This window comes from Megalobrama amblycephala, linkage group LG2 (assembly GCF_018812025.1).
Source record: "Megalobrama amblycephala isolate DHTTF-2021 linkage group LG2, ASM1881202v1, whole genome shotgun sequence".
Lineage (NCBI taxonomy): Eukaryota > Metazoa > Chordata > Actinopteri > Cypriniformes > Xenocyprididae > Megalobrama > Megalobrama amblycephala.
In genome coordinates this window covers 3773296-3794466 of record NC_063045.1, presented here as the reverse complement: position 1 = coordinate 3794466, position 21171 = coordinate 3773296, and the positions used below count along the sequence as shown (strand labels likewise).

General features: G+C 34.8%; 1 long non-coding RNA gene across 1 annotated transcript; it reads left to right on the top strand.

Annotated features, from left to right (window-relative positions):
* The first annotated feature begins 1568 nt into the window (after positions 1-1568).
* On the top strand, positions 1569-20530 carry LOC125263205. Its single transcript, XR_007183711.1, has 4 exons — positions 1569-1920; positions 8970-9100; positions 15874-16061; positions 20082-20530. It is a non-coding gene; the product is annotated as an uncharacterized LOC125263205 (long non-coding RNA).
* Positions 20531-21171: the final 641 nt, after the last annotated feature.

The window sequence follows — 21171 nt, the reverse complement described above, 5'->3', positions numbered from 1 at the left end:
TCCGTCCGCGGTCTGATCTCTCTCTCCCTCCCGCAAGCATGAAAGACTCCTGAAGCATTCATGCGTTTCAGTTGATTCAGTTGTACGGCCTTGTGTTTTTAATGGGCAAAACATAAAGAAATCGATTATCTACATTATTTACATGGATGCAAATATATTTGCAGAACTGCGTATGCTGCCTTATTCATGCAACACGAACAGAGTGAATTTGTGTACATCATATATCAAGTCCCATTGAACTGAACAATAGCACCATTGAGATACTAAGCTGCCTTTATAAAAGTAATTAATTTGTGCATCCTTGGAGTTATTAGCTGTTTCGCATCAACAGAAGTGCATTGAAATATATACATTTAAATATGATGGATATTATCATTCCACACCACAGATTTTTAAGAACAATTCCACTTCTATAGGCAATGAAATATTTCAGAACCAGAGTTTTATACCTCACTCCCTAGTGTCACTGTAGTAAATGAGGCCGTGATGTATCTCATTTTAATATTCATCACATATTTAAATGCATAGACAGGACCGGAGAGATTTGTCATAAAACCAGACACTCCGGAGTAAAACGTTTCTTCTTCTTTTTTTTTTTTTCTTTCATTTTTACATTCTCATTCTTCATTATCCTCCAACTGCGCGTGGCTTTTGATTGAGGTGATGAGCCTGAACGGAGGGATATTCTTTTGCGCTCGTTTTCCATTCATTTTGTAATTCCTCTTTGTCGGTACACTTTTCGTCGCATTCAGCGCCACTGTTATTGAAGCTACAATAATTCTATTATGGAGACAAAAGCCAGAGATCCGTCAGGAAGACATTGAAGTGGATTGTGTGGAGATTTGAATTAGAAAAGAGAGGATGGCACCTTCTATTATAGCTTTATATTGTGTGACTAACGCTATTTATATATGTAGATTAACCATATAGTACAGAAAGTTAAAAGAGAATGTTAATGGGTGATTCTTGAATATTTAAAACTAGTACAACTAGTTCTGAGGTTTATCCTGGAAAAATGATCTGATCTCGGCCTTGATCAACCTTAAGTGAGTTTTGATGTGTGTGACGGTAATGAGATTTCTCACTTTTTATTGGAAAAGTTGAATAAGTCATGCACGTCAATTAACTTTAAAGAGATAATAACTATAAGAAACTGATTCTTTCTGAACTTAACTTGAATAACTTAAGTAGTTGAGAAAATAGTGGTAATGACACCTAATAAAGTTATTGTCAGATTGTGATGCAAAAATTTTCATGTCCATCATAACCAAATATAAACTTCTGTGGAAAAAATCAATTGTTTCTAAATCAATTGGTTCTTGTGTTCGCGTAACGGTAATGATGGTCATATTCAATTATTATTGTGTATTGTGTAATAAATAGTGTAATTACCGTCATTACCGTCACATGAACAACAGAACAGTTGTTTTAGAGAACAACTGATTTTTTTCCACATATATTAGGAAAAGTGCAAAATAAAAATGGCCTGATTGTATGATTTTTTTTAATTTATGATTATTTACTATTATTATGTTATATATTTGTATTTATTTATTTTTAAATTAAACTAAGGGACATAAGTTTGAACAATCAACCTTATATTAATTAATTTTGTGATAAATACACTGAACTGTATGTTGTAGACACTTAGGCACCTCCAGGCATAAAAAGACTGGATTTTCTTAACATTTTGTATGGTACCGTTATTTACTTTCATCAAAACATGTTCATTATTTCATTACATATAATGCTTATTAAATCACTATTTAATGTTCATTCACATAACAAGAAATGTCATGCATTCTGTATGTTTTATATATCTTCACAGCAGACCCACTGGTTCATGGACACCAGGTTGAAAAGTCTGTGAAAGATCTCATCGAAACACATCATGTGGTCGCAATAAAGCTGGATGTGCAGGTAAAATGCTCTGAAATGATCTGTATGTCACATAATCATCCTCCATCTTCATCTGTGATCTGATCTAATGTGTTTTTACAGATTGCAAAGTCCAAACAGCAGTGCTGTGAGTAATATAAGCTGGGTTTAACTGATGATATTTGCACAACTGCTCGTTTTCCTTGAAGCTTCATTGGAGTGTATGACTGTTCTTAGGTTTATATTGCATGTTGGTATGGTAAAGGTCAGACCTTGATAGCTTAGTGAAAATGGGATAATTTCAGTGACTACACTTTCAATATTAAAGTGCTCCTATCTAAATACAGTACTGAATAATAATAATCACTAGTTGTATACATTTACTGAAGGATTTGCTGGCATTAGCCTGTGAATATTTGCTACCACAATGCTAGGGGTTGTTGTTTGGGTGCTCAGGGTGGTAACTAGGGTGTTCTGGGTGGTTTCTAGGGTGTTTCCAGGGTGTTCTGGGTGGTTACTACAGTAAGTGGTTACTAGGGTGTTCTGGGTGGTTAGGTGGTTTCTAGGGTTTTGGGTGGTTTCTAAGGTGTTCTGGGCAGTTACTAGGGTGTTTCTAGTGTGTTCTCTGCGGTAACTAGGGTGTTTCTAGAGTGTTCTGGGTGGTTACTAGGGTATTCTAAGCAGTTTTAGGGTGTTTCCGAGGTGTTCTGGGTGATTTCTAGGATGTTCTGGGTGGTTAATAGGATGTTCTGGGTGGTTACTACAATAGGTGGTTACTAGGGTGTTCTGGGTGGTTACTAGGTGGTTTCTAGGGTTTTTGGGTGGTTTCTAAGGTGTTAACAGGGTGTTCTGGGTGGTTACTACAGTAGGAGGTTACTAGGATGTTCTGGGTGGTTACTATGGTGGTTCTAGTGTGTTCTCTGCAGTTACTAGGGTGTTTCTAGGGTGTTCTGTGTGGTTTCTAGGGTGTTTCCAGGGTGTTCTGGGTGGTTACTAGGGTGTTCTGGGTGGTTAGGTGGTTTCTAGGGTTTTGGGTGGTTTCTAAGGTGTTCTGGGCAGTTACTAGGGTGTTTCTAGTGTGTTCTCTGTGGTAACTAGGGTGTTTCTAGGGTGTTCTGGGTGGTTACTAGGGTATTCTAAGCAGTTTTAGGGTGTTTCCAAGGTGTTCTGGGTGATTTCTAGGATGTTCTGGGTGGTTACTAGGATGTTCTGGGTGGTTACTACGATAGGTGGTTACTAGGGTGTTCTGGGTGGTTACTAGGTGGTTTCTAGGGTTTTTGGGTGGTTTCTAAGGTGTTAACAGGGTGTTCTGGGTGGTTTCTACAGTAGGAGGTTACTAGGATGTTCTGGGTGGTTACTAGGTGGTTTCTGGGGTTTTGGGTGGTTTCTAAGGTGTTCTGGGTGGTTACTAGTGTGTTTCTAGTGTGTTCTCTGCAGTTACTAGGGTGTTTCTAGGGTGTTCTGGGTGGTTACTAGGGTATTCTAAGCGGTTTTAGGGTGTTTCTAAAGTGTTCTGGGCGGTTACTACAGTAGGTGCTTACTAGGGTGTTCTGCATGGTTACTAGGTGGGTCCTAGGGTTTTTGGGTCGTTTCTAGAGTATTATAAGCAGTTTTAGGGTGTTTATAGGGTTTTCTGGGTGGTTACTATAGGCTGTTCTGGGTGGTTACTACAGTAGATTGTTATTAGGGTGTTCTGGGTGGTTACTAGGTGGTTTCTAGGGTTTTGGGTGGTTTCTAAGGTGTTCTGGGTGGCTACTAGGGTGTTTCTAGGGTGATCTCTGTGGTTACTAGGGTGTTTCTAGAGTGTTCTGGGTGGTTACTAGGGTATTCTAAGCAGTTTCTATGGTGTTTCTAGGGTGTTCTGGGTGGTTACTACTGTAGGTGGTTGGTGGGGTGTTCTGGGTCATGTCTATGGTGTTCTGGGTGGTTACTACAGTACAGAAGGTGGTTGTTAAGGTGTTTTGAGTGGTTTCTAGAGTGCTCTGCGCAGTTGCTAGGGCAAGTATGGGCAACTTTGGTACTGGAGGGCCATTGTCCTGCAGAGTTCAGCTCCAACCCTGATAAAACTAATTTTGCCTGTAGCCTTCTATTAATCCTGAAGACATTGTTCAGGTGGGTTTGATTAGGGTTGGAGCTAAACTCTGTACAACAGTGGCCCTCCAGGAATGAATTCTAAGGTGTTCTGGGCGGTTACTAGGGTGTTTCTAGGGTGTTCTTGGATGGTTTCTAGAGTGTTCTGGGCATTAGGTTGTTTCTAGGTGGTTACTTGGTGTTTTCTAGGGTGTTCTGGGCAGGTTAATTGATGTTTTGTATGGTGTTCTTGGCAGTTACTAGGGTGTTTCTATGGTGTTCTGAATTGTTTCTAGGGTGTTTCTAGGGTGTTCTTGGATGGTTTCTAGAGTGTTCTGGGTGGTAGGGTGTTTCTAGGTGGTTACTTGGTGTTTTCTAGGGTGTTCTGGGTAGTTACAAGGGTGTTTCTCTGTAGCACAAAATGTTCAGGACGAGTTTAGCTGCAAAATGTGGTACTTGGTATGAGCAACAGTATTAGCGATACTTAGCAAACAGAGTTAATAATAAACATCAGGCATCTTAATTTGAGTTAATCATGCGGTTTTCTTTTGGTATCAGTAATTTAATTTTAAGTGATTGTTTTTCTGTCTTGTTTTGCTCTCATCTGTTTATTATTTTTGAGTAAAATTGTTGGTTGTTAGCGCCTGACAACCTCACAAAGCGGCAAATAATCATTTCTGACTTTTCAATGCCGCTCACTGTCGGTCTTTATTAGCGATTCCCTCAGCTGAAACTACCCAAATTACACATAATGAAATCCAATTAACATTTGGAGTCAGCAATTAAGTTGCCTTCCAGAGGCCTGATGTGAAAAGGGAGCTCATGCGGCTGGACGCTTAGCATTAGCGTTAGCGTTGTCTGCAAGTCCACGTCCAAATGTTTACAATCCAATTAACGGCTCTGTTCGTCCTCTCAGTCAGATCCAAATGCCATGTTTGCTGAGAATGTGAAGTAAATCCAAACTCAAGACAGGTAACAGCTGTCTGACGCTTTTCAACGGGTGGAAACCAGTTTCATCTTTCCTCTTAAAGGAACAATTCGCTCATGAATGAAAGTTTTGTCTTTATTTACTCACCCTCATGTTGCTCCAAACCTGTCTGCCGTTTCCATTTTTCCGTACAACACGGGAGAAATTTTGGAGCCTCTTTATGCAGCCCTTGTCTGTCGAGCCCTAAAAAGGATAAGAAATGCATGACAGTATATATATAGACGAGTAGTATGGACTACTTTTATGATTTTAGTTCTTTTTTTAAAGCTTGTCATATGTTGTAACCCTCAACTACAGTTATATAAAAATAGAAATAATTCTTAATAATTTCACTAATCAATTTAATGTAAAATATTTTTTTAAATCAATTTGATAACATTAAAAAAGAAAAGAAAAAACTATTATACTGTTCTTTTTATGCAACATTTATTTACACAATGTTTTTTATTAAATTGATTTGATATATTTTTAATACTAATTGACTGTACATTTTTAGTAAAATCAATTTGATAAAATATCTAAAATAGTTTCATTTGTTCTAAACTACAAACAAATGGTTTATTTATTTATTCAACAATGATTTTATTTTATATTTTAAAGTAATTAATTATTAATTATTTATTTTACATTTTTTATACTAAATGGTTTTATAAATTTTTTTTTAAAAGAATAAATGAAAATAAAATGTATTTTATTCCAAAATACTATTGTTACTTTTATACAACAATTATTTAATTTTATAAAATTGATTTTATAAATTTTTTTACTAATGATAAAATATTGTATAAAACCAATACACACTTTAAAGGGGTCAGAGCTTAAAATGTCCTGCTCATTATAATCAAATGCAATGACGTTAGTGGCCGTTTACTGACAAGCCTTAAAGGAGCCACACTTTAAAAACAGATCATTTCAGACAGATATTTTTGTTTTTTGTGGTAAAACATTTTTGACATTATAAGTGAACCTCAAGGAACATAATGGCATGACCCCTTTAATCTCCTTTAACCTGACATTTCATCACGCTCTCATGGCGCGAGGTGCTGAAAAAACAGTAAGGCAAATTGAAATGGTCAAAGACGTGCGTTCTACTTCATGTTTACACAGACTAATGATTAAAATAAGATGCGTTCTGTATGAGCTGTTGATTAACTGTTGCATTAACCTCCTGAATTCTTAATTCGTCATTCCAATAGTCAACATAATATAGTTGCAGCGGCGATTCATAATATTGCGAGTCGTGGCGAACAGCATCTAACGTCACCGATGGTCTCTGAGAAGGATGAGCCCTTCCCTTCATGGCTTTTAAAGTGCATTAGACCTTCATCCCCTGATCCTGCTCTTTTTTTCCCATCTAAAACATGAAGCTTGGCGCAGGTTAAAAGGCCTGTGCCCCTCTATCAGTCCATCTCCTGCTCTTTGTTGAGTGGTTCGGCGGGGAAAAAGGGGTTTGATGTACTGACTCGAGAGTCTTGAAATCAACGCGGCCCATCTGATCTCCCGAGCCCCGGCCGGCCAATCCGTGGACCAATCAGGAATTAGTATCAGTGCGGACACGACAGCACCCGACCTTCTGTCTCGAAACGCTGGATTTGTGTTGATAAATAAAGCGAGGGAGAGAGGATGGCATTGCCGGGAATAAGAAAACGCTTTTTTTTTTTTCCTTTTTATTTGATGGAGGTCAGATCTGGCAAGTGTCCCGGGCTTCTGACTTCAGCAGGTATCGGCTCCATCTGGCTGATTCGTGTCTGATGGTATCTGCTCAAAAAGAGCTGGTTTATTTAGAGAATACATCAGGACAGCAGAGATGCTGAAGATACGAGGCTGTGAGGGCCGGCACGGGGCTTATCAGTGCTCTGCAGCTCAGTGGGCGGGGCTTGAGGGTGACAAGCGGTGCTGAAGACCAATCAGAATCACTGTTAATCATTTTGGTACCTATAGAAGAAAAACATTTCATCCATCCATCCATATTATTATGTGCCCAGTCTTTTGGCTCTCACAAACTCATAACTAAGATAATTTTTATTTATTATTTTTTAGGTTTTGTTATTATTATTATTATTATTATTATTATTATTAAATGCAATTTTGTTTTATGTAATTTCTATTTTATTTTATTGAGATTTTTTATTATTATTATTATTATTATTATTATTACTAAACTCAAATTTATTCAACTAAATAATAATAATTATTATTATTATATTTTGAGATATTTATTTTAATTTATTTTGAGATAATTATAATTATTAAAATCATGATTAAAAACATTTCATATTATTCTTATTTTTTATTGATATTAGTATTATTATTACATTTTGTGATTTTATTTACTTTTTAAATTCATATTATATTTATATTTTATATTACATTTTGAGATTATGTTTTATTTAATTATTATTATTATTTGTCCTGATGTCCTGTTAAACTCATAATATAACTAAAATATTTCATATTACTTTTTATTTTATTGTTAAATTGACCTTGATTTTATTTTTATTATTATTATTATTATTATTAAATGCAATTTTGTTTTATGTAATTTATATTTTATTTTATTGAGATTTATTACTGTATTATTATTTTTACTAAACTCAAATTTATTAAACTAAATAATAATAATTATTATTATTGTTATATTTTGAGATTTTTATTTTCATTTATTTTGAGATAATTATCATTATTAAAATCATGATTAAAAACATTTCATATTCTTATTTTTTTATTGATATTATTATATTATTATTATTACATTTTGTGATTTTATTAACTTTTTAAATTCATATTATATTTATATTTTGTTACATTATGAGATTTTGTTTTATTTAATTGTTATTATTATTTGTCCTGATGTCCTGTTAAACTCATAATATAACTAAAATATTTCATATTACTTTTTATTTTATTGTTAAATTGACCTTGATATTATTATTATTATTATTATTATTATTATTACATTTTGAGGTTTTATTCAATTTATATTTATTATTAATATTAATAAACTCAATTTAAAAACATTAATTTTGAGATTAATATTATTACTATTGTTATTATTATTAGTCCTCTGATGTCCTATTAAACGCATAATTTAACACTTAGATGCTTAACAATTTAAAACTTTTTTTTTTCATTTTATTAATTGATTTTGAGTTTTTTCCCCTCTGTTGTCAAAAGAAAATATTATTTAGCTCAGAGAAAATTAATATCGCCAAGTCATGCCATAAAGCAAATCAAAAGGTTTTATTATAACACACACAGTGGTTTTTGGCGAGACTGATTTAAATGACATTACAGCTGAGTTGGTTACAACCAGACTGTTCGAGAAGTAAAATTATGGGCAAAGATAATTAGATTTTTCTCCAATGCATAAACAAAATAACTAAACGAAAGATTAGAAGGTTTTAACTTGACAAATTTGACACCGTCTTTGATCAAAAGCTACAATCGCGTAAAAGACCTGAAAACAAATCTCTCTGAAAATCATAATACAAGCGAGCTGTTGTGCGCAGTCCTTTTCATCTACATGAATTTCTGAGGTTTTCACGATTTCAGAGCCGTCGTTAGTGAGGTGACTCCAGGATTACATCTCATCTGAAATACGTCTGGCCTCTTTCTCTTCAGACACCAGAGCGTTTGTCATTAGCCCTCATTGATATTCAACGAGCACACTTATCTCAGATGAACACGGATGACGGATCTATCAGAAAGTCATAACGAATGATAAATCATGCTGTTGTCCTTAGTTTCTGGATGTTGCACGGTTTAATTAGTCTACATTGGGAGCAGAAGCAAATGAATAAAGATGAAAACAGTGAAGTTGCGGTGAAGCTCGGGGGCCGTCGGTGGAACAGAGACGCCACTGACTTTTTTTGCAGAGTAATTATTGTAATTAATGCTAGATGATGACCTGTGCGCACGGGCTTTGAGGCATGGGAGATGGAAAGTTTGTGTCTCCTGACTCAATTTGTGGACTGAATGAATTACTGAAGTGTTCATCTCATTTTGTTAACAGTGCTGTTCATTTCTTTGACAGATCCTGATGTCATTGTACGGGATTGAGGGGCGTGAACATGCATCAGAACGTCTCTTTTCGTGTTCCCCGGAAGTCGCTTGCGTTTGGAACGACGTGAGGCTGAGTAAACGATGACAGGATTTTCATTTCGGGTGAGTGATTCCTGGAAAAAATGACTTTAAAGTCTTTAATATTGCAGATAAGTCTCATAACATGAGTCTCACCCCAAACAAATGTGGATTGAGGTGCCGCACGTAGCCGAAAAACATTTGCCATGGCCTCCTAACAAAGACGGATGTCTCTCGTTCAGAGGAGCTGATGGAGGGCCCGTCATATTAAGTGAGATCACGGAGGTCTGTTGGCGCACCAGCAGGGGAGCGTATTTTTTAATAAAAGGAAGAGTGTGTGTTCCTCGAGTGTGTGTTTCCCAGTCTGACAGGCACATGCGCCATGCTGCGCCTGCACGTCTGTTGCGTGGGCTTGTTTCTGAATGAGAGGGAACAGGCTCCCGCTCTTCTTGCTGTCCATCTCATCCGCTCTTTGTCATTACGATCCTGGGTTTATTTCCTAGAGGTATTTCTTTTGAAGGACTGAAAATTCAATTACAGAGCGATCCTTTGATTTGCGTAGCATCTGGGTCATGCCTCTCCGGAAAGTGTTTGGCGAAAGGTAGCATGAAAATGAGGAAAGGAGATTCGCAACCTTGTAAAATACAACCTAAACTTCTCTGAAACAAAAGAATAAATAGCCTGTTTATCAGCAAATTTGAAACTGTAGCTTCCCAAGCTAAAGCGTGTTCACACCAAGAATGGTAACTATAAAGATAATTATAGCGTTAACTATAACGATAACATTAACGATAACAATAACAACAACAACTGTAACGTTAACTTCAACGTTAACGACAACTATAACGTTAACTGTAACGTTAACGATAACTATAACGATAACAATAACAATAACAATAACAATAACAACAACTGTAACGTTAACTTCAACATTAACGACAACTATAACGTTAACTGTAACGTTAACGATAACAATAACAACAACTGTAACGTTAACTATAACATTAACGATAACTATAACAATAAGAATAACAACAACTGTAATGTTAACTATAACAATAACTATAACGATAACAATAACAACTGTAACTTTAACTATAATGATAACTATAACGATAACTATAACAACAACTGTAATGTTAGCTATAACAATAACTAACGTTAACGATAACTATAACGATAACAATAACAACTGTAACGTTAACTATAACGATAACTATAACGATAAGAATAACAACAACTGTAACGTTAACTATAACAATAACTATAACGATAATGATGACTATAATGATAACAATAACAACAACTGTAATGTGAGCTATAACAATAACTAATGATAACGATAACTATAACAATAACAACTGTAACGTTAACTATAACGATAACTATAACAATAATGATAACGATAACTATAACAACAACTGTAAAGTTAGCTATAACAATAACTATAACGTTAACAATAACTATAACGATAACAATAACAACTGTAACGTTAACTATAACGATAGCTATAACGATAACTATAACGATAACTATAACAACAACAGTAATGTTAGCTATAACAATAACTATAACGTTAATGATAACTATAACGATAACAATAACAATAACAACTGTAACGTTAACTATAACAATAACTATAACGATAACGATGACTATAATGATAACAATAATAACAACTGTAACGTGAGCTATAACAATAACTATAATGATAACGATAACTATAACAATAACAACTGTAACATTAACTATAACGATAACTATAACAACAACTGTAACGTTAGCTATAACAATAACTATAACGTTAACGATAGCAATAACAACTGTAACGTTAACTATAACAATAACTATAACGATAACAATAACAACAACTGTAACGTTAGCTATAACAATAACTATAACTGTACTTGTTAGCTAGTTGCATGAAAAGTTGTACTATTTTGTAAGGCACTCCAATACCGTCACGCTACCAAAAATTTTTACTAGGTTAGTAGGGTGGCTTCTTATAGTGCGTTACTTCTCAGTTCACTTCCACATAAGACCATGTTAAAAATAAAAATGTTGCAGAGAATGGATCGCTAACATGCTAAAGTTTAGCTACTCACTGGAAAATCTAGGTTTTAAGCAGATAACATAGTTACGCTACTGAGAAATGAATCTAGATTATTAGCATGATTTCTCAACACTGCTCTTCACTCATTCACTTCTAGCTAAGACTTATTTAAAAAGAAAAACATTGCAGAGAAAGGATTGCTAAAATGCTAAAGTTTAGCTACTCAATGAAAAATGAACATTTAAAGTTACGCTACTGAGAAAGGTAGTTAGAGTTCTTCTCAACTTTGTCATTTACTTCCAGCTAAGACCTAGTTAAAAAGAAAATGCTGCAGAGAAAATGATTGTTAGCATGCTAAGACTTAGCTACTTACTGGAAAAATCTGTGCTTAAGCAGATAAGATATTATTACGCTACTAAGAAATGTAGCTAGGTTATTAGCATGACTTCTTCCGTTCCGTATATCACCTCCAGTTAAGAACTAATTACAAAGACACTACAGAGGAAGAATGCTAACATGTTACGAGTTAGCTACTCTCAGATGAGAAGTTTTTAACAATAACAACAAACAATGGCTCAATGTCTAACTCCGCCAATAACTATAACAATAACTATAACGATAACAATAACAACTGTAACTTTAACTATAACGATAGCTATAACGATAACTATAACGATAACTATAACAACAACTGTAATGTTAGCTATAACAATAACTAACGTTAACGATAACTATAACGATAACAATAACAACTGTAACGTTAACTATAACGATAACTATAACGATAAGAATAACAACAACTGTAACGTTAACTATAACGTTAACTATAACAATAACTATAACGATAATGATGACTATAATGATAACAATAACAACTGTAACGTTAACTATAACGATAACTATAACAATAATGATAACGATAACTATAACAATAACAACTGTAACGTTAACTATAACGATAACTATAACAATAATGATAACGATAACTATAACAACAAGCATCGTTAAGCAGATAAGATATTATTACGCTACTAAGAAATGTAGCTAGGTTATTAGCATGACTTCTTCTGTTCCATATATCAACTTCAGTTAAGAACTAATTACAAAGACACTACAGAGGAAGAATGCTAACATGTTACGAGTTAGCTACTCTCAGATGAGAAGTTTTTAACAATAACAACAAACAATGTCTCAATGGCTAACTCCATTAAAAATACAATGAAAAATACATCGCAGAGCAAAGAGGACACTGACAACACGTCGACAGACAAGACTGAGCAGGTTACTTATGATATTAAACAAAGTCCCAGCTTTCAAACTGTGTAAATTAAGAAATTCGAACAATAAAAACAGTTTTGTGGCTCTTTAATGTGTCGTGGCAGATAGGTGTAGTGCCTCGTGAACCGATCATTTCTTCCTAGCAATTAATTTATAGCATCAAATAAACATGAATGAACATCAGAAGGAATGCTTTTTCAAACGCGGAAAGACGTCAATACACACCATTTTTCAAGTTCAAGTCCACCGAGGTTAATCTTCTAACTCCTGACAGCTTTGTAGGACAAAATGGCGGATTCGGCGTTATGATTGGTTAGATCACTTGTCAATCAAACTCCCGGCGAAGGGTCAATTAGCATAGAGGAATCCTGTTCCTCAACAACAGCGCAACAATCCAGTGACACATGCAGTGTGTATGTAGATGTACTTTGGATGAGTTTTTTTTAAGCTAGCCCGCTAGTTTTGCGCTGTTAGCAAAGTAAAACGAGCGCCATTGGCCTGTTTGCTTTGAAGGTTATTTGTCAGTGCCGTGGAGGAATTTTGAATGTTAAATTAGGGGTCTCCTGGAAAAAAGGTTGGGAACCACTGCTGTGGAGGACGTGTTTTAGCATGTGATGCAAGAGGTGGGTGGAGTGAGCTGGACTGTTTTGATGGGTACGGAAAGCACGCTAGTCCCACAGCAATTAGCTTCTTCTCCGGTAGAGCCGAACTGTCAGGCTGATGGAGTCTCTCTGGCCCCGGCTGTCAAGACGTCCTGGTGGAGTCCAAACAAATGCTTCCATCCATGTGTTTGCTTTGTGTTTGACCTGCTCTCTGGCTCCTCTTAACTGGATTGTAGCGAGATTGAAACGTTGTCCTCCGAGGCTTTAGCGGAACAATGCTAATATCAACCAGATAACGCTTAGCCGCATTTTTTGTAGTGTTTTGTGGAGACATTTGTAGTATGTTCATTTTCTTAAAGTCTGCTTAAAAATCAAACAGGTTTATCTGTAAGATGTACATTTGACTTGTGGATGTGAATTGTTATTTTATGATTAGCCAGGGCTGCCATCTTTTGAGTTTAGCTTGGAGTGAGACTTATGGTTGGGGGTTTGGGGTGATTTTATTCATAAGCTTGATTCAGTATTGATTAATTTAGCTAAATATCAGCTACAGTAGGGCCTACATGTTAATATTTCTCAAGGAAACAAATCTCTCTCAACCAATGCCATAAAATTACAGGAAAACCAGGGAAACAGTTTTTTATAGTAATGTTATAATATTTTTAATGATATAAAAGTAAAAATATAATAAAATGTAATATAATGCATATATTTAACAAAATGCTCCTCTCTAGAGTTCATTCATTGTCATTGAATGGCTTTTCGTGACATATTGTTCACAAGCTGTTTTATTCACATCTTTCTGTGGTTGAAACACTCACTGAGCGATTACATGAGACATGATACATTTCAGTAAGCTGTACTGTATCTTTCAACATCCCTTCTGATGTTCATTCATGTTTATTTGGTGCTGTAATGAGTAGTAAAGAGGAACACAGATTGGTTCATGTGCTGATATGTATCTTACAACATGCCTTCAAATAATGGGCGACATTAGGAGGGGGCGAGGAGGGGGCGAGGGGGGTGCTGACCCTCCTGATGACAGAAATGACGTCACATGGACAGTGCGCGGACTGTCGCGAAACATGGATGGCCAAAGTATACTTTGGGCTTGAGTCAGGCCTTCACAAGTCTTCATTCAAGTCCACATGAATGCAAGAAAAGCTCACTGTTCAGAGTGAGTTTTACTGTTTAGTCCTTTACAGTGCCGTAGCAGATGGGCACGCAGGGCATATTCAATTATTCTTATCATTATTATTAGGCTACTTTTATTATTAAATTACAATTAATTTGCCCCACAATAATTTCATAGTGCATCACCGCATAACCGACGTGATAATAAAAGATGATCCTGGAATATGCCTATGACAGGTGAAACTCCGCCTCCACAGAAGAAATCAACGCCTACTTCATCATTGCATCATTAGCCCCACCCACTGGCGTGTTGGTGAGATGAGAGAAGAGCGATACAGGACTAAAATAACATTACCTTTCAAAGGATCCTAATGCAGGAATATGGTTATTTATTTTCAACAACGTGAATGTCTCAGTTGAGCTTTATTTATTTGTATTCGGCACATTTCACTGTTGATTCTTTGGTAAATCAATCGCATTTCGGTGCACTTTTATGATGTGGACTCGACAGTAATGCAACAACATGTCAGTAATTGTGTTCATTCTAATGCCTAATCTGATATTAATGATTCATGTACAGTCAGATGATCTTTGTCTGTGTGTCAGTAAATCAAACCAGTGACTAAACGCTCAACTTCACCTTGTTTCTCTTAGTAGTAGTTATTTAAATTGTGATTATATTATATATATATAATAAGCAATCAAAGAACGCTCCCTTTATAATCGCTTGAGCTGTCAATCAAACAGCGCGAGTTTATCAGTGACTGAGTTCTGAATTTGCGCCAAAACTCCTGTTAAAATCAATCAATCTCTTAGTTACATCGCGTTTGCACTGTTAGTTATGATGAAAGCATTCGTTAGTGTGCAGAAATTGAGTTGCAATGACGAGATCACTGCTTTCATGAGCTCAACAACATGTCTGTGATCGACTACAATGTTCATCACTGCAACCTTTCATGCCACTGTCTAAATGTAATGCTTTTCACGATTAGTTAATCTTGAGAGCTGTAATAGTAAAAACACGCTAAAAGAGAGTAATACTCAGCTATTTCAAATGCAAAGATGTTAGCCAATCACAGCAGTGGGCGTTTACACTGAAGTCTCACACAGACACGCCCCTTAAAATCAGAGGCTAAAATCAGGGTAGGAAAAATGCCTTTTATTTCTAAATTATGACAAATTTTGATGTAAAAAGCATACTAACATAAGTGCACCCCATGAAACATAAAACAATGAATCAATGCAGTTCATGACCCCTTTAAAGAAATGAGTAAATAAGTAACAAGCTGTGAATAATTTGCTGATGCAGGTACAAAAAGTCTCTCTTTTTTCTTGCCCTCCTAACTGGAGAGTTAGTAAATGTCACGCATGCTTCTGATGTTCATTCATGTTTATTTGGTGCTGTAACAAGTAGTAAAGAGGAACACGGATCGGCTCATCTGCCGCTACAGAGATCTGTCACGCCACATTGAAAAGCGCCAAAATGCTAGCATTATTGTTTGAATTTTGTAATAAAATGGACAGAATTTGAAAGCTGAGACTTTTTCATATCAAAAGTAACCTGCTCTGTCTTGTCTTGTCTTTCACTGTAGTGTTGTTCACAATGCATTTTACTACCCAATCAATTCCAGTTGTAGATTTCATTTGTTTATTTTTCTTTTAATTACAGCTTATTATAATAGAATCACATTGAAATACAAGTACTTATGATAAAACGCTGATTATTTGAGTTAAACGTGCCGCTTCATGCTCGCCAACACTAACTGGTCATTTTTTCTTGCAAAAAGCAGCGGCTAAATCCAGCCTGCCATATTAACCGGCCGAGAGCACAAGTGAAGCACTTAATCTGCCATCCTGAATCGAGTGCACACGAGCGGACAGGTACCAGACTCCCTCCTGAAGCACAAGAGGGCGGAACGGGGCGGAACTGGGATCCGGGAGCAGTCGATACTCGCGGCAGGAGGACTGAAGCCATTATGTGAGTCTGTTTTCAGCTGACCTGCGAGTCTATGAGCTGTGGGTGTTCAGATCTTATGTGAGGACATGGTGTTGAACAGGAGCGCGATGAAGCGTGGCGACTGCAAGAGACGTTTGGATCTCTGCTTTATGTGTTTGAAGTATAAACGTGACTCACTGTCCGGCCCAAAAACTTATCATGTAAGATAGTTATGTGGGCAAGATGCAATGCTTTTTTTTTCTTGCACTTTTCTTGGAAAACATTTACATTTTTTTTCTTGAAATCTGTGCAGAGCATTTGATTTGGCCTGTTCCTCACATCCTTTCAGCACCATCTTTCAACTATCCATTTTTTCCCATATCGTCGTTGACATATCTATTTATTGATGGTTTTTTTCTAGTGTCGAGTGCTGTGTAAGTATCGACCCGTCCGTTACGTGCCTCTCTGAAGCCTCTCCCTTCTTATCAGCACATAGTGGACGCTGCGTTAGATAAGCGGCTATCTGCTAAATCAGACACCGACGCAATAGCATCCTGCTCGAAATCGATGCCCGACGCTGCTTTAAAGACTCTCATCATGTGATCACGACCATTTGAGACTGTTTGCAAAACACGTGGAGCTGAGGGAGACAAAGCCCCTTTCAACCAAAGTCTGTTCACTCGGACACCATATTCGCAAGGCTATTTCGGGCATCCAGGACCAAGTCCTGTCTGCTTGAATGGGGGAATCCTGAAATCACAGAAACTGCTTGCCGAACCCACAATTAAATAACATATTTTAAATCAGCAAAAACAAACCTGGCATTAACTGTCCCATAAATCATGTATCAAATCAAGTGTACTTTTCAGGCTAGTCCTGCCAATGCCCATGTGCAGTCCTCTTTTATTTAGCAGGCGGGACTTATTCTGCCACTTTCTCCCATTATGAGTGCACCATCTTCCTATTTATAAAGTCTTAGTGGAAGACTGGTTGTAAAAAATGACGGCCATTTTGTAAACGTAAGAAAATGATGCAAATGTTTAGCAATAAAAATGCAACAATTTTCAGTTTTCAGAAACTCACAAATGTATCACAGTTGAGACTCAACTTGATTTCAATGGAGTTTAGACCACATACATAATTCATTAATTTTTTATAATTTTTCAAAAATTGATTTTTAAAAATAAATTATATTAAAATACTATTACTACTACTACTAATAATAATAATAATAATTGTAATTAAATAATAATTATAATTGATTTAATATTCCAGTTAATACATTTCATTATACTTTATAATAATAAAATACTTTAATATTTTAATAATAATAGATTAATATATAGATTGAACTGGGTTAATAATAATAATTATGGTTATTATTTGTTTAATACTCCATAATTTTAATTTAAAATTTTTAAAAAGCAATTATAATACATTTATTATTAATAATAATAATAATAATAATAATGGATTAATAAGTATGACTTTTATTCAATAAGTTGAAGAAATGCATTGCAATTGAAATGAATAACAATTAATTATTTTGTGTTTTTTTAGGAATTTCGAAAGTTGTGCACATCAAATTTTTTCTGTTATGTATTTTTTTCTGTATTTCGATTGCGTTTGTTAGCTAAACGAATGACTCTCATACAGTAAGAATGAAAATACACAGCACATAATATTTAATACATAGCACATATTATAGGACAAAATAGTTGCGTAAACATTTGAAATATAAACAAATTATATATTTTTTCACTCTTTCTGCCACCTCAGATTTATTTTTCCCGTCAGCTCGCCGCAGTGTGAAGGATTTTTCATGAACGAGGCTCTATTTGGTAGTTTACGTGCATTTCCTTCTCAACAATTTTGCAATTACAATAACATTTCTATTGCTTCCAGGAAAAAAAATTCTGCAAAAATATATGCGCAAATGTACGGAAGAGGATTAGGGCCAAGCAATAATAAAAAATTAAAACCATCTCGAGATTAAAGTTGTTAAATTTCGAGAAAATACTCGTTAAATTTCGAGAAAAAAGTTGAGTTAAAATGTTGAGAATAAACTCATTCAATTACGAGAAAAAACTCATTAAATTTCGAGAAAAAAGTCGAGATAAAATGTTGAGAATAAACTCGTTAAATTACGAGAAAAAAACATTAAATTTTGAGAAAAAAGTCGAAATAAAATGTTGAGAATAAACTCGTTAAATTACGAGAAAAAAGTCGTTAAATTACGAGAACAAATTTGTTACATTTCGAGAAAAAAACTCGTTAAATTTCGAGAAAGAAGTCGAGATAAAATGTTGAGAATAAAGTCATTAAATTACGAGAACAAATTCGTTAAATTTCGAGAAAAAAACTCGTTAAATTTCGAGAAAGAAGTCGAGATAAAATGTTGAGAATAAACTCGTTAAATTACGGAAAAAAAACTCATTAAATTTCGAGAAAAAATCTAAATAAAATGTTGAGAATAAACTCGTTAAATTACGAGAAAAAAGTTGTTAAATTACGAGAAAAAAACTCGTTAAATTTCGAGAAAAAAGTCGAGATAAAATGTTGAGAATAAAGTCATTAAATTACGAGAACAAATTTGTTAAATTACGAGAAAAAAACTCGTTAAATTTCGAGAAAAAAAGTCTAGATAAAATGTTGAGAATAAACTCGTTAAATTACGGAAAAAAAACTCATTAAATTTCGAGAAAAAATCTAAATAAAATGTTGAGAATAAACTCGTTAAATTACGAGAAAAAAGTTGTTAAATTACGAGAAAAAAACTCGTTAAATTTCGAGAAAAAAGTCGAGATAAAATGTTGAGAATAAAGTCATTAAATTACGAGAACAAATTCGTTAAATTATGAGAAAAAAACTCATTAAATTTTGAGAAAAAAAGTCTAGATAAAATGTTGAGAATAAACTCGTTAAATTACGGAAAAAAAACTCATTAAATTTCGAGAAAAAAGTCGAAATAAAATGTTGAGAATAAACTCGTTAAATTACGGAAAAAAAACTCATTAAAATTCGAGAAAAAAGTCGAAATAAAATGTTGAGAATAAACTCGTTAAATTACGAGAAAAAAGTTGTTAAATTACGAGAAAAAAACTCGTTAAATTTCGAGAAAAAAGTCGAGATAAAATGTTGAGAATAAAGTCATTAAATTACGAGAACAAATTCGTTAAATTTCGAGAAAAAAAATTGTTACATTTCGAGAAAGAAGTCGAAATAAAATGTTGAGAATAAAGTCGTTAAATTACGAGAAAAAAGTCGTTAAATTACGAGAACAAATTCGCTAAATTACGAGAATAAATTCGTTAATTTAATGACTTAATTCGTAATTTAACGAGTTTTTCCTCATAATTTAACGAATTTGTTCTCGAAATTTAATGAGTTTTTTCTCGTAATTTAACGAGTTTATTCTCAACATTTTATCTTGACTTTTTTCTTGAAATTTAACAAGTTTTTTCTTGAAATTTAACAACTTTAATCTCGAAATTTTAAAAAAAAATTCTCGTAATTTAACGAATTTATTCTCGAAATTTAACGAGTTTTTTCTCTAAATTGAACAACTTTAATCTCGAGAAGGTTTTATTTTTTTATTATTGCTTGGCCCTAATCCTCTTCCGTACAAATGAAATTCAGTTCTCTCCAAACGTGAATGTATTTGACCCAGGATAAAAATAATTTGTCAGAAGTCCTTCAACTTCTCAGGTTGTATATTTGCGAAGTCTCCGAGGTCTCCGTTAATAGCTGAACGTGTCCCGCAGTCGGACGTCTCTGGCTTTGATGTTCACCTATTAGAGCGCCTCTCCTCGTTACGTGTCCCCGCGCTCTCATTATCACTCTTGCCAAATTACCTTTGAAGTTGTTTTTACTTTTCTAAATTTATTTCCCTTCCAACTCCTTTTCTAACAGCTCATTAGGCTACGAAAGCGCAGCATCCTGACTAAATCACTGCATAATTAAAAGCGATCTCCACTTCTCAGTCTTGCATGGGTGATGGATTTTGACCAAACTGTGTTTGTTTTACCAATTATGTTTTTCTCCATGTTCATCTTTCTTTAGAGTGTAAAGTTGCTGTTTGCAAAGTCCCTCCAGCGGATGTTTTTCTCTATATCAGCGTCAGTGTTTCTGAAACGCCTCCATTGTAGTCTTGAGTTTTCTTCCGGAAACGAACACGTCACAATTTAAATAATTCATACAGTTGTGGCGTGAACTCTGCTATTCATGTACATTTAGAACAATTTTATAGACATATACGGTTATAGTTATGATCTGTGGTGCGAACGGGACGTGTCTTTCTATCTGTCTGGGAGTGGAGGACTCAATTAAACATGTTGAGCTGAGAGAAGACTGGACGTTATAAATGGCGGACATTTTGAAACGTAAGAAAATGGCGTTTAGTGATAACAATGCAACAGCTTTTTCACCTTTCAGCAACTCACAAATGTATCACAACTGAGACTCGACTTGATTTGAGTGGAGTTTGACAACAAAATGCTGTAATAAAAACAAATATTGCATAAAACAGTCTGTTTTTATTGTTAAAGTATCTCTATCATCCACTATGTGGATTTGTCCTATTTTGAGTTTAGATACATGTGATTCTGCTTTAGATTCTGGGCAAAATGAGACTAATTAAACCTTTAGAAATCTAAATACTGCAGAAGAATCTGGTTATAGAACTTTTCATGAGCTATTCATGCTAATCTGCCGTTAGCATCAATGAGTTTCCCAGTGCATCGTGGGCCACGGGCGGTCGTGTTGGCCTTTGCGAGCTGGTTTTATTCACTCGCTGTGAAAGAGGTCGAAGCCTGAGGCCAGAGATCATCTTTTTGTTCCAGTTCTCTGATGAAACACGGACCTGCTCTTTCACACAGCTGCCGTTTGAAGGTTGTGTTTGTGTGTTTGTGATGCCGAGGAAAACAGCAAGAGAAACTGGAGCTAGAGGTGCGCGGTTGGTCCAGAATCTGGTCACAGTATGAATATTTGTATATTACAGTAACAGTGTATTGCATGATGAAATCATTATTTTTGCTAGAAATTCAATGGGAATTCAATTCTTCTTATTTGGTTATTTGTTTAATAGTGCAGTTAAAAAAATACTTTAATAATTAAATATTTAATTATTATTATTTGGTTATTTGTTTAATAT